This window comes from Passer domesticus, chromosome 2 (genome assembly GCF_036417665.1).
Source record: "Passer domesticus isolate bPasDom1 chromosome 2, bPasDom1.hap1, whole genome shotgun sequence".
Taxonomy (NCBI): domain Eukaryota; kingdom Metazoa; phylum Chordata; class Aves; order Passeriformes; family Passeridae; genus Passer; species Passer domesticus.
This window is the reverse complement of record NC_087475.1, coordinates 69,723,957-69,736,052: the sequence shown is the minus strand read 5'-3', so window position 1 is coordinate 69,736,052 and position 12,096 is coordinate 69,723,957. Positions and strand designations below refer to the sequence as shown.

At 49.6% G+C, this 12,096-nt stretch overlaps 1 long non-coding RNA gene across 5 annotated transcripts; it reads left to right on the top strand.

Moving 5' to 3' along the window:
- Positions 1-440: 440 nt before the first annotated feature.
- On the top strand, positions 441-11,110 carry LOC135294182 (uncharacterized). Of its 5 annotated transcripts, XR_010356346.1 has the most exons (3): positions 520-2,817; positions 6,683-7,183; positions 10,726-11,110. It is a non-coding gene; the product is annotated as an uncharacterized LOC135294182 (long non-coding RNA). The 5 variants fall into 5 exon arrangements; XR_010356344.1 differs by lacking the exon at positions 10,726-11,110 and having other exon boundaries at positions 441-2,602; positions 6,683-7,309; XR_010356345.1 differs by lacking the exon at positions 10,726-11,110 and having other exon boundaries at positions 441-2,658; positions 6,683-7,309.
- Positions 11,111-12,096: the final 986 nt, after the last annotated feature.

Here is a 12,096-nt window from a genome sequence, read left to right as displayed (position 1 = left end):
CGGGAGCTGCAGGGAAAGCTGCTGAGGAGGCGATGCTCGGGTGTCTCTGGAGCTGGGCCCTGGCAGCAGCCCCGGCTGCCTTCACGTGGCAGCATGGCAGCGGCAGAGCAAGCAGCAGCCACAGCTGCTCTCTTTGCTTTGGGGATGCTGTGTCGCTCTGCCTCCAGGCTTGCCCCCTCACTGCTTTTAATGGATTAAGTCCATTTCCTCAAACTGAAGCCCTGGCAGGACAAAGTAGGCTCCCACTGGCCTTCTCCACCACTGGCCAAGAGGAGTCCCATCCACCATGTGTGGTAGACCACCAAGTCACCACACTCCAGGCATAGAATTGCTCCTGTGGGGCCTCCAAAGATTTCCACCACAGCAGCAAAAGAGATTTTGAAGCTTTTCATTTCAAGTGTGTGTGTGGAGTACACTCAGTCTCCCTGTTACACCCTCACCATGGCTTTTCCTTTGTGGCAGAGGGCTGCCGCTGCAGGGAACACTTCCTCTCCAGGGAAGGGCTCCTTGCAGCCAGCAGGTTGGTCAGGCTGACCCCAGTATCCCTGGCATCCTAATGTGGGCAATTATTGCTATGGCTGGGCTCCGTCCAGCCCCAGGAATGTCTCAATAACTGCAAACAGAGAACAGCTGCTAGTTTACTCGTTCATCCAAAAGTTGAGGCTTCACAGTCCTTTGCTGTCAGTGTCAGGTCAGCATGGCACAGGGTCACTCCGAGGGACGCACTGGGCAGGGGAGGATGCCAATCCCTACTGGATCGCAGCATTGTTGCACTGAAGCTTTCAACCTTGACGTATTAAGAGGAGAGGGCATCTTGCAGGGAGTGTTGATCCCTTAGTTAAGCACTGAAGATGTTGCTAAGGGTACTTGTTTGCAGGGGATGACTGTGCCCACCCTCTCTCCTTGAGGGAAGGAATGTTGCCAAAAAGGTGTTGCAGGAATATCAAAAACTTCTCACTGCATAAGCTAAGAATGAATAACACTTGGGGAAGGGAAGAAGGAAAGATTTTCTTCTGAGAAAAAGGGGGGGTTGTTTCTAGGGGCAGAGTGAAGGTCCAAGCAGCCTTTCCTCCATGACTGCAGAGCCAAGCCTGCAGGAAAGGTTGGCTGAACCACCAGAAGAAGCTGGAGCACCCTGAGTGCCAGGGCCTCCTTGGATCTGATCCAACAGTAGACAGATATCAGCATGGTTTTCTTTAAATTCTACACACCTGTCCCCACTACAAAGTAATTTCATATTTATCTGACAGATATTTACACCAGCACAGTGCCCATCTCTGCCCAGGCTCGTACCAGGGTCTCCAGGCACCCCTGACAAGACTAAGGCTCTGGCAGACAAGCTGTGCTGTCTCTCAGCAGGAGTATGCACATTATGTCTCCAAGATCTACATCCCAATGACCTGTCTGTGGCTTTCACACCACTACAAGGAAGCACAGAAGGCTGGAAGGTGTTACACATCAGAGAATTCTCCTGCTAAATTGATGGTCTGCTGTGGTGTACTACAAACACAGGAAAAGCTGGGGATGGGAAAGGTGCTTTCATGTCTCTCCTTGCTTTGGTAGGACTGGTCAGCATCATTGCAGGATGGTGAGGGTCACCTCTGGTCTTTTCCCCATGGAAGCCATGCTTTTGAAGAACATTTTGAAGGGTTGGATCTCCCCATAAGTGGGGCTTGTTTGCAGTTTTTACTGTATAAGACCTGAGGGAAATCTGAATTTAGATAGTGCTGTGCAAACAGAAAATAAGAACTAATCAAAGTACTCACAAAAATTGATAGGTCAGCATTTTAAACCAGTAGTTTCATCCTTCAGAACATGTTTCTACCAGTATGGTGCATGATATAACAAATAGCTGGTCTAGGGTACATAAATACAATATATTGTCACTCTTTCTTAGGTGTACTTGAGTATCATCCTGGAAAAGTTGCTTGTGCAGCTTTCACTTAACCTGTGGATTAGGAGAATTATTTACATGCTGGAGACTGGCTGGAATACCTGCTCCCACCTGTGACAGGAGAGACAATGCTCCAGGAACATGTCTGGGCTGTGCACAGGAAAGGCTCCTGCCTGAAAGATCACTGCCTGTGTGATGTAGCTGGGAAGGAAAGAAGGGAAAGAGGAACAGTGACTTGCTAAAGTGACAGGCTGAAGGAGATGGTGGCCCTACCAGAGAGTGGGGATCTACCCTTGCTGAACTTGTGATATTTCTGTTTCTGCCACCAGCCCACCAACCCACAGGTCATGTGCTGTCCCTGTCTCCCAGACACCCAGGAAGCAGGGAGAGCTATGTGTGATTTTGAAGCAGGCTAGGCATGCAGAGCTGCACCAAAATGTGCTCTGCACACTGAAAATATCCTGCCCTGAGCACCCCAGATGAGATGGGCAGAGTGACCCCAGCCCCCATCATTGCATAGCTGAGAGGGGAGGCTTGCCTGTGCCTGCAAGGGAACAGAGGAGGAGTGTCAGCAGCAGCAGCTGCCACACGAACACCATTGCAGAAGCACCTGTGAGGAAATGAACCATTACAAAGCCTGTGCAGGGAACACCTAGGTGCACACAACCAAGCCACGAACTGGAGGTGGACAGTAAAGGCAAAAAGGGGGTGAGTGAAGGGAATGAAGGCTCCAGACCCACAGCTGATGCAGGAGAGGATGTCAGGTTAGAGCAGGGATCTGGAGTGACCAGCATTGCTGGCTGTGCTCAGCTTGCTTCTCCTCTCCTGCCACCTTCCTCCTCCTGAAAATCCTCATCCCATCTCCGTGAGCAAACTGGTGTGTCATGGTGCAATTACAGGCTGTCAACCTGTGTCACCCAGAGGTGGGTGGGAATTAAGGCTCCCCTGACATCTAGCATTTTTCTCATTTTTGACAGTCTGACTAATTTCAGAGTAATTTGGTGTCTTCTTGCATTCTGTCGTTTGGGATTTATCATTGTTACTATAATAACATTATATTTATGCATGTTTCTGCTTGATTAAGCATCAAATAATAAATATCCACATGTGGTAGTCACAACAAGAATAAATCTAGGGATCTTTAGTCTCTAGCTGGCCCTGGAGCAAAAAGCACGTGACCCAGGACCTTCACCTTAGAGGAATGCATGAATTCTGGATATGATGATCAGAGAATTGCCTCTGGGCAAAGCTAGAAAAAACAGTTTGCTCCCTGGATCCCCTGTCCTTTAGGTTCCCACAGCAATCAAGCATCTTCCTTCCTCTCTTTACTCACCTGCTGTTTGTAGCTTAACAGTTGTGTTAATATGTGAGGCATGAATATTGTCTAGAATATGTATTTATGCAACCTCTTAGGCATTTGAGGATGTTTCAGAGGCAGTAAGATACATGAGCACCACCATCAGCAATGCTCACCAAGGCACTGCTTGACAATGATGAAGATTTCTCTTTTTGGGCAAGTTATAATTCTGCATCCCAGGTAGCAGGGGCACCTTGATTTAGGAAGTTATTTGCCAGTTGTGCTGGAGCAGCTCTCTGTGATTGTGTTCAGCAGACAGTTTCAGTGCAAGTGCTTTCTGGTGCAGGAAGGTGAGCCAAGGGCCCACAGGTGGATCAGTGTCACCGGGTATAAGCTGGTGGTGATGGCATGGCTTTGGTGGTTGTCACCGTCATATTTTCTGGAAAAATCCCTTCGCCAGGATTTCTCCCCTGGGAAATTGAGAAGCCTCAGAGAAAAATGAAAACAACAATTATCTGATTTGCTTCTCCTGTGTTTTGCTGCTTTGAAATGTGGCTTGGACTTTGTTTACCAACAGGTGCATGTTTGATTGGTTTCGTGTGAATTCTTTTGACTTAATGACCAAACACTGTCCAGCTGTGTCAGGACTCTGGAAGGAGTCAAGAGTTTTCACTGTCATTCTTTGTAGCCTTCTGTCTGTGTACTTTCTGTATTCTTTAGCATAGTTTAGTTAAGTATTCTAAATATAATATTATATTAAGATTATATTAATATTTATTATTTTATTATATTATATTAAGTATTCTTAATATAATATCATAAAATAATAAAGTAGCCTTCGAAGAACATGGAGTCAGATTCCTTCAATTTCCTTCCTTCAATGGGGACCTCAGAAACTACTACAGGTGGTGAGTGCCCACTTCTGGGTGCAGGGAGACAGGGAGCAAGGGCACAAGGGTGAGAAAGCCAATGTCCCCTCCGTGCTGCAAATAGGTCACGAGAGAGCCTCTGGTCCTAGGGAATGCAAGGTGCAACCCACCTACACTGGTGGGAATTGCAAGCTGTTCCATGTGGGCCAGGGGCAGTGAGGGAGGGCACCACGGAAGGAAGCACTTAAAGACACAGGAGGTGTCTCACCATGATTGCTGCTGGGGTGGAAGTCATTCTGGGACACAGTGCAAACCCATGAGCTGTCCCAGCCTTGGCAACTGGGTCCTGAGCACTGCTTCATTTTTTGGTTGGTTTACATTTCTCCCAAACCACTGCGGTGGCAGAACCAGACTGGAAAACCTCAGCTCACCACAAGTGAGAGCAAGGCTGTCCTGACCAGGCGAGGGATGGATGTCACCATCAGGGCAGGAGGGTTTGGGTGGACCTGGCTACTTGTGAAAGAGCAGGTCTGAGTTCTGCTCTGTGAGAGCAAACTGGCTTTGCCAGACGGGGACAGCTCTGGCTTGGAACAATTTCAGCTCTTCCAGAATCAATTCCCAGAGGAGAAAATATATTACTTTTCTTTGTGACTGGAGATGTGACTTCCCTGTCCCCTCCAGAGCAGAGGCTTTGCAAGAGGAAGGTCTCTGGACCTGAGATCCACAGGAGCTATTCTGGTACATTAAATGGGGACTAGAGCATGCTCTCCTCTTCAGGTGTGCTACCCTGCTTGTTGCCCCAGCACATCCCATGGCTGTTTTGCCTTCCAGAACCAGCAGGCATTTCCTCAGGGTTTCACCCAGGAAGCACATAGCATGTTATATCTGAAGCCCATCAACAGGCTTAGTCAAACCCTCAGGTGCCTGGGTCAGGGCCTGTTTGTTTACGATACACTCTGACTTCTTCCGCAGCTGTCACAGGAAGGGCACAATTTCACATCACTTATTGTTTGAACACCAATTTGTAACATAACAGGAAGAGCCAAAGAGGGGCAGCTCACGCCAGCTGCTCTGAGAAGGAATTTGAAGCAAGCGTGCCCATTTTGTGCCAACAGGATGGCTGGGGGTGGTGTGGAGCTGCTTGGCTCTGTGTTGCAGTGGGCAGCAGCAGTGCTCAGGGAGGGCCACTGGTGACCATCTGTGCACACGTGCAGGCAGCAAATACAGGAGCTCACCTAGGAGAAAATATGCAGAGACATTTAACCCAGGAGCTTTTCATCACTCCGGTCAGACCAGTCCCAGCCTGACTAACAGGAGGCCAAGCCTATATTTACTGCAATTAATATAAATCAAGAGACATCCCATGAAAGACAACCAACCAACCTAATTGCTCTAGGGACAAATTCCTTCTGACACACACATCTGATAACATCAATTACTTCCCAAACAGACTGATTCAAATGCTGTGGGTGTTTTCAGAGGTGATAAACATTATGGGAGGAGGCTGGGCTGAGGCTGAAACACACTGGCAAAGGCATGGACCTGGAAGAAACAACATCCGTCAGAGACCGTACACTCACAGGCAATAGAGACCCCAGAACGAGCTGTTCACATCTCCCTGCACACCACAGGCCAAAAAGGCTTCCAGCATCTTATAATAAAATTCAGACTCATTGTTAAAAAAAATTTGAAGCTAGACTGTGCTGAGGCACACTGCTGCATCAAAACCTCCTGCAACAGCAGGGAATATGTTGAATGAAAATGCTTAAAATTGTGGAGACTGCTCCCTGACAGCCTCCTCAACAAATCCATCCTGCTCTCCAGCCAGGTGCTTGGTGCTCAGGTGAGGGCAGGCTGAGGTCAGCAGGAGGCCAGGCAGTGCCTCAGGAGAGGTGGATGACACTGCTCCCATTACTATTCATTGCCACACACAGAGCAAACCTCCCTGCTGCTACAGATTCCTCTGCACCTCCACCTGCCCTGCAGGAGCTTTGGCTACCTGGGGGGAACTCTGCAGGAGAAGCTGGTCCAGGTGAGCACAGACAGCTGGAGGAGCACAGCTCCCTGCAGCCTCAGGTGATTTTGTGCCCGTGCTGCTCAAGTCCATATGCTGGTGTTGCTTAGCAGAGCTGAGCTCTGTGGCTGTGCAGCACAGGCACGTCTCCATCTGATGGCAGCCACCTCAGCTCTTTCGAGCCAGGGACAGTATTCCCATCTCCGTGGGCAAGCAGTGGCTTGTGCCCAGCCTGCTGGAAGGTGGCTTGGCCTCTCAGAGCTGGCCCAGGCTTGGAGTCCTGCACTGTGCCCCCACAGTCATTAAGTGTAATTGTTGTTTTTCCCCCGTTTCCCAGTTCCAAGGGTCTGAAATAATATGTCATAGCCTGCCAATGTGGTGCCTTCTCATAGCAATAGCTGCCAAGGGTGTGTTTTGTGTGCCCTGGGGTGCAGCAGAAGGGCTTTGGAGGGCATCCAAGGGTAAGAATGCCTGTAGGACTACAGCACTAGAGGACCATTAGGATAATTGGAAGCAGTTTGCATCAGGCTCAGGAGGCAAATTTCCTATCAGCTGGGTGAAACAGGCGGTTACAGGGAAGTTAACCCTCATTTCCTGTTGCATTTTAGGGCTAAGAGCAGCTTCTCTGTGGACCCTTGCAGCTGCTGCCCATCCCAGTGAATGTCTCACTCCTGGAAGGAATAAGAGGTGTGTAAGGGGAGGAGGAGAAAGACTGGGCAGGAGTTCAGAGAACTAAACTGTAAAGTGAGAAAGAATGAGGCAGGACAAAAGTGAAAAGTAAATAAAGTCAATAGAAAGCAGTAACTGCAGAACACTGAAATGAATTTGTAAATCTTGGAAATAAAAAGGAAAGAGTTGTTGTTAGAGCAGAAAGGAAGCTCGAGTCCTACAAAAACTCTCTCGTGTCTGTGAGAAGTTGAAGTCAAAGTGAAAGCCACACTGACCCTACTCCTACACTTGGAAATGCTGCAGGAAAACACCTCACTGTGAGGAGCAGCTATAACTGAGGACGGACAACCTTCAGGTGGGAAGGACCTGTGCTTTCCAGTTTTGCTAGGAGCTGAAGAACCTACAGGCAGCCACGGGAACAGAGGGAGAGGCATCTAAAGGTAATTGGTTGTGATTTGAAAGAACTAAATATAAATCCTGGGGGAAGACCTCAGCAAGCAGCACATCTCTCCAGGGGACGCTGACTCAAGCAGAAGTGGCATGACGCAGATGAACAGAGAGGCAAGGCTGTCCTGAGCAGAAATCTCATTACAGCTACTTAGCTATTCCTGCTAAACTGCCTCCTATTTACTGCCCCAAGGGCTTAAGCAAAGAACATTAAGAGTGAGATTAAGAAAGCAGAAATGTAGGCTGAATGTCTGAAAAAATTTCCCTGACACAGCAGGATGAGCCAAGCATGTCCACAGAGATCTTTGCCTGGCTGAGACAGAGTGGAAGCACGAACAGTCCTGCAGTAGCCACAGGCAGCCCCAGCCAAAACTGCCTGGGGGTACTTCCCACCTGCAGGGCACCTCGGGGCTCCTGGCAGACAGGGGAATTGAGGATGCAAGCTCCCCCAAGGCATCCTGTGAGCAGGGATGCTCCCACTAGCTGGGTTATTGCCCCCAGGCTGGATCAGTTGCCCTCTTGCCACTCACCCTTGCCTGGGGTGGGGAGCAGCCCACACATCTTGGAGCTCAGGGTGGGGATTCCACACCAAGGAGGGAACAGCTCTGGCAGAGGATGTGCAACATCTCATAAGTCTCTGAGCAGAGGGGTGAGCCTGAAGCACTTTTATATTTTTATTTGTGGTAGCCTTTCAGCTGCTCCCACAGCCCCCAAGAGCACTGAGGCTCACACAGGACCGTGCTGTAACAGTGAAACTTCAGCATGTGCTCACCCAAACAAGTTTCCCATCTCTCACCCAACTCTGCTTTTTGGTCCTCTTCAAAACAGATAAACTAATCAGAAAATGAAAAAACACTGGGGCCCAAGCCTCACTAATGGACAGCAAAGCCTTCCTTGCTCTCCTGTCCCCACTGCTGCCCTCTCCAGCAGCAGTACCTGCACCACTGCAGGAATCCTTTCTTGCTGGCACTCAGCTCGAGGCTGACCCGTGCTGTCTGTGCTGTAATTTGCCACACTGGCACAGGCATCTCTGTTAGTAATTATGCACATAGTGGGATCCACAGGGTTACCACAGGGGCTAGCCCCAGCAAAGGGCCAGAAGGGTGAGAGCACAGCTGAGTGAGGAGTCTGGCACCCAGAGAGAATGTCACACAGTGTGTATCAGTGCCTCCCTATGGTGGGAAGTGACTACAAACACTTGCCTTTATAAACAAGAGTAGAGTAACCAGTGCATAAATAATAGCATCTTGGTTCATCTTTCCACCACTCCTGCTATTGCAGAGTTGCAATCTAGGTAGAAAGTTAGTTATCTCTGGGATGGGAGGTGCAGCTTCCAGGACAAGGATTTCTCTCTGAAATCCAAGGGAACAGGGAATAGTTGCTGCCAGGTTTAGGTGGATAATTGTCCCATGCAATCTGAGTAACTCTAGGCTGGAGAAGGCTGAATGTCTATGAGGTCTGAAGAGGGAAGCAAATCTCCAGCTCTCTTTTAGACATCCCTGCATTGAAGCTTTTAAGCAGATGCTCAGTTTCACTCATGAGCTCAGGTTCCAGACCAGCAAAAAACACCCGTGGTTTACAGTCATGGCAAGATCCATGCCATGTAATGCCAGCTGCCCCCAAACCCGAGCCCCAAAGGCTGTCAGGAGTTGATGGAGCTTCACCAGGCAGGAGGTAACAGTAATTCTTCCTTCTCAAATGAATTTTGTCCTGAAGACATGTTTTCAGCAGTTGTTATATGCCTCTTCTTACAGCACCTGGGCCTTGGGACCCAGATCTCCACTACCAGGGATCTTCTGACATACAACAGGGGAAAACAGCTGTGGAAATCCTGGTTCTGCAGCATCTCTCTAAATTCCCAGACTGGAACACCCTGGCCTCAAAGCTCAGGTGCTGAAGTGGGGACATCATTCTCTTTAGGGCTACATGCTCATTGCTGTCTTGTCTTGGGCAAAACAATAATCCCATGTCTTTTTGCCACTTCAGACCCAGAATAGCAACATAAATTCTTCAGAAAAAAAGAGATTATCCTTTAACAGTGTCCTGCTTTACAGAAGGGTGAGAATCTCATTTTTAGCTCCTGTTTGAATTGCTAAAATAATTACTTACTTCTAGGCACTTTTAATTAAAATTCTGCTGTATTGCTAGTTATGTTTAAAACAGTTAATATTGAATCACTTGATCTACAATATCGTGAAAGCAGCAACCACTGCTGCATTTATTATTCCAATCCCAAACCATCTTGTAAGAGTTATTTTTATTTGTACACTTCAGTGACCATTGGTAATTCTGCAGCTCAAATCAACATAATGCTTTTTCCATTCCCCAAAATGACACCAAAGTATTTGTGAGAATTGTAGTTGTCCAACCAAATTATCATCAATCACATTAAATTAGAAATCAGGAGAGGGACTTTTCCACTTTAAATCATCTTTTTTGTTCCAAGTAGAGCAAGAAAAATATAGTTCCCATTCTTCCCTAATAATCACATTATCAGACCACACTTCCCATTCCCTCTATTCCTGCTGCTGATGCTCTGCAGGCACCAGGTGTGGGGACTCTCCTTTGAGGATGACAAGAATTTGGAGATGTCATGGCATTGCCCAGCCAGCACCCGGTGGAGCAGGCTGGGACACCCAGGACTGCAATGGAGAGAAAACAGAAGGAAAACAAAGTTCAGTAGAAGAAAGCTTCCTGCACAGAGATGCTGCCACATGCTACAGTGGACCTGAGATCTCCATGGGTTGCTGTGGTCAAATATCTCACCCAGGCATCCCTGTGCATCCTGGCTCAGCAGGGCTTCTACCCCTCTGCTCTTCCACAGCCCGCAGACACTGTGGCAGGGGCTGCCTTTTTCTGTGCCTGGTTTGACTCATCATTTATAATAAGTGAAAACTGCATTTCCAGAGCTCTCCCTATATAGCCATTGCCCTGGAATTGTGCACAGCTGGAGATCATACCCATCTGGGCAATAAAAAGCCTGTTATTTCTCACATGGTATCTCATTCCAGCCTCTCTTTGACATTTGCATGGAAAGAGGCTTTACAGAAAATCTGGGGTAACACTGCATCCTTGTGTCAGGTGAAGCTAAATAGCAATGCAACTTCAAAACTCAGTTTATAGTCACAGCTATCCCCTCCACATACCTTGGGATGGATGGATGGATGGATGGATGGATGGATGGATGGATGGATGGATGGATGGATGGATACAGCATCCTTGAGAAATCCCTTGGAAAGTCCTAGCAGGAAAAAGCCAGATGGAGCTGGGACTTACTCCTTCTGCTTCTTGGCCATAGGGAGTAACCAAACCCAGATTCTGGAGAGCCCAGGTAACGTGTGAGCTGTGAGGACCAGCTCTGCCAACTCGGCCAGCTGCCTTCAGTGCCGAGCACAGGAGACAAGAGCGTTGTCACCTGCATGGTCACACCCAGGCTGCACGCTCTGCTAGCTGCCTGCAGCTGATCCTCTGGGACAAAGGATGAGATTTGCTTTCAAAACTAGGATTTAAATAAGCTTTCTAAATTCCATTTCAGGGACTTTGGACTTAGATCCGACTAAGCCATATCTCCTGTGCGGGGAGAAGAAATGGCTGGGGATGACACAGATACCAGAAAACCCAGAAGTGTAAGGAGCATCCAGGGACACTGAGGCATCTGACAAGCAGCACTACGCACCTCCGTGCTCCCAGCCTCTCCATGCAGTGCAGGCGCTCCAGCACCGATGGCTACAGCTTAAATTTGAGTTTCGCACAATGGGAGACCGCGCCTGGGGAAAGCCGGGCAGAAACAGCAGCTCCCCACACCTCCACGGGCGGGAGCGGCGCCGCACGGAAGGGAGCCCGGCCGCTTCCCAAGGAGCCTGCCGGCCGCGGAGCTGCTTTCCAGGGGAGGCCGGCAGAGGGCAGCTGCACCCTGCCGAACGCCGGGAATGCCGCGCCGGGAGCGCTGCCGCGCTGGCCCCGCCGCGCCGGGGCACGGGGGTCGCGCCCGGCTCCGGCACACGCAGGATGCGGCTCCGCCCGCTGCCCGCCCTCTGCGCCGCTGGGCACTGCGGGGCCGGGAATCTCGGGATGTGAGCGGCAAAAATGCCGCAGCCCATCGTGTCTTTCGGGGCTGCTGGAGCTCCGGCGTGGTCCGGCTCGGTTCGGTCCTTGAGACGCCCCCGCTGAAGCCGCTGCCTTCCTGCAGGGAAGGGTGGGTTGGGCAGGTGTCAACGCCCGTGCCCGTGGGGGTCCCAGACCTGAGGGTGAGTGACGGGGCCACAGGGATGCCGTCCTCATCCTGGCCCCGATGGGGATGGTTTGAACGTTTCCTGGAAGAAGTCCATGCAGCCCATGCTAGAAATGCGGTGAATGCCTTTCCGCAGCATGGGGGGCTCACCCTGCGGGCAGGGGAGGCTGCCCCCCTGCTCCCCTTTCCAAGAACTCACTGCCACATGTGAGTGACAGGGTGAGTGGGGCAGGAAAGTGCCAGGCATCACAAAGCCATAAGGAAGGGCACAACCTTGTTAGAGATGCATTTCCTGCAAATCGTTCCTCAGTAAATACATCAGAGGAGCCCCAGCTCTTACATAAACATCATCAAAGAGGGTGAGTGAAAGAAATTTTGTCCCAGAAATAATTTATAGCCATTCTTTCCCAACATCTATGGCCCAGGCAATTGGGTGATCCACATCCATGTGGCAAACAAACTTGGACTGGAAATGCTTGCTGGCTTCAGCAGTAATTTTGTTATCATCCCAAAGGCTAAGGTGCACTGCCAGGCCCATCTTCTGTCACAAGCATTTGCTTTCTCCTCTTTCCTAAAGTCCACTCTGGAATTTCCATCCTGGCTTTTGTCATACTTTACCTGCATGTGGGATAAAAACAATCATGCAGCAAACAGCAACTACAACCATGATGTTTC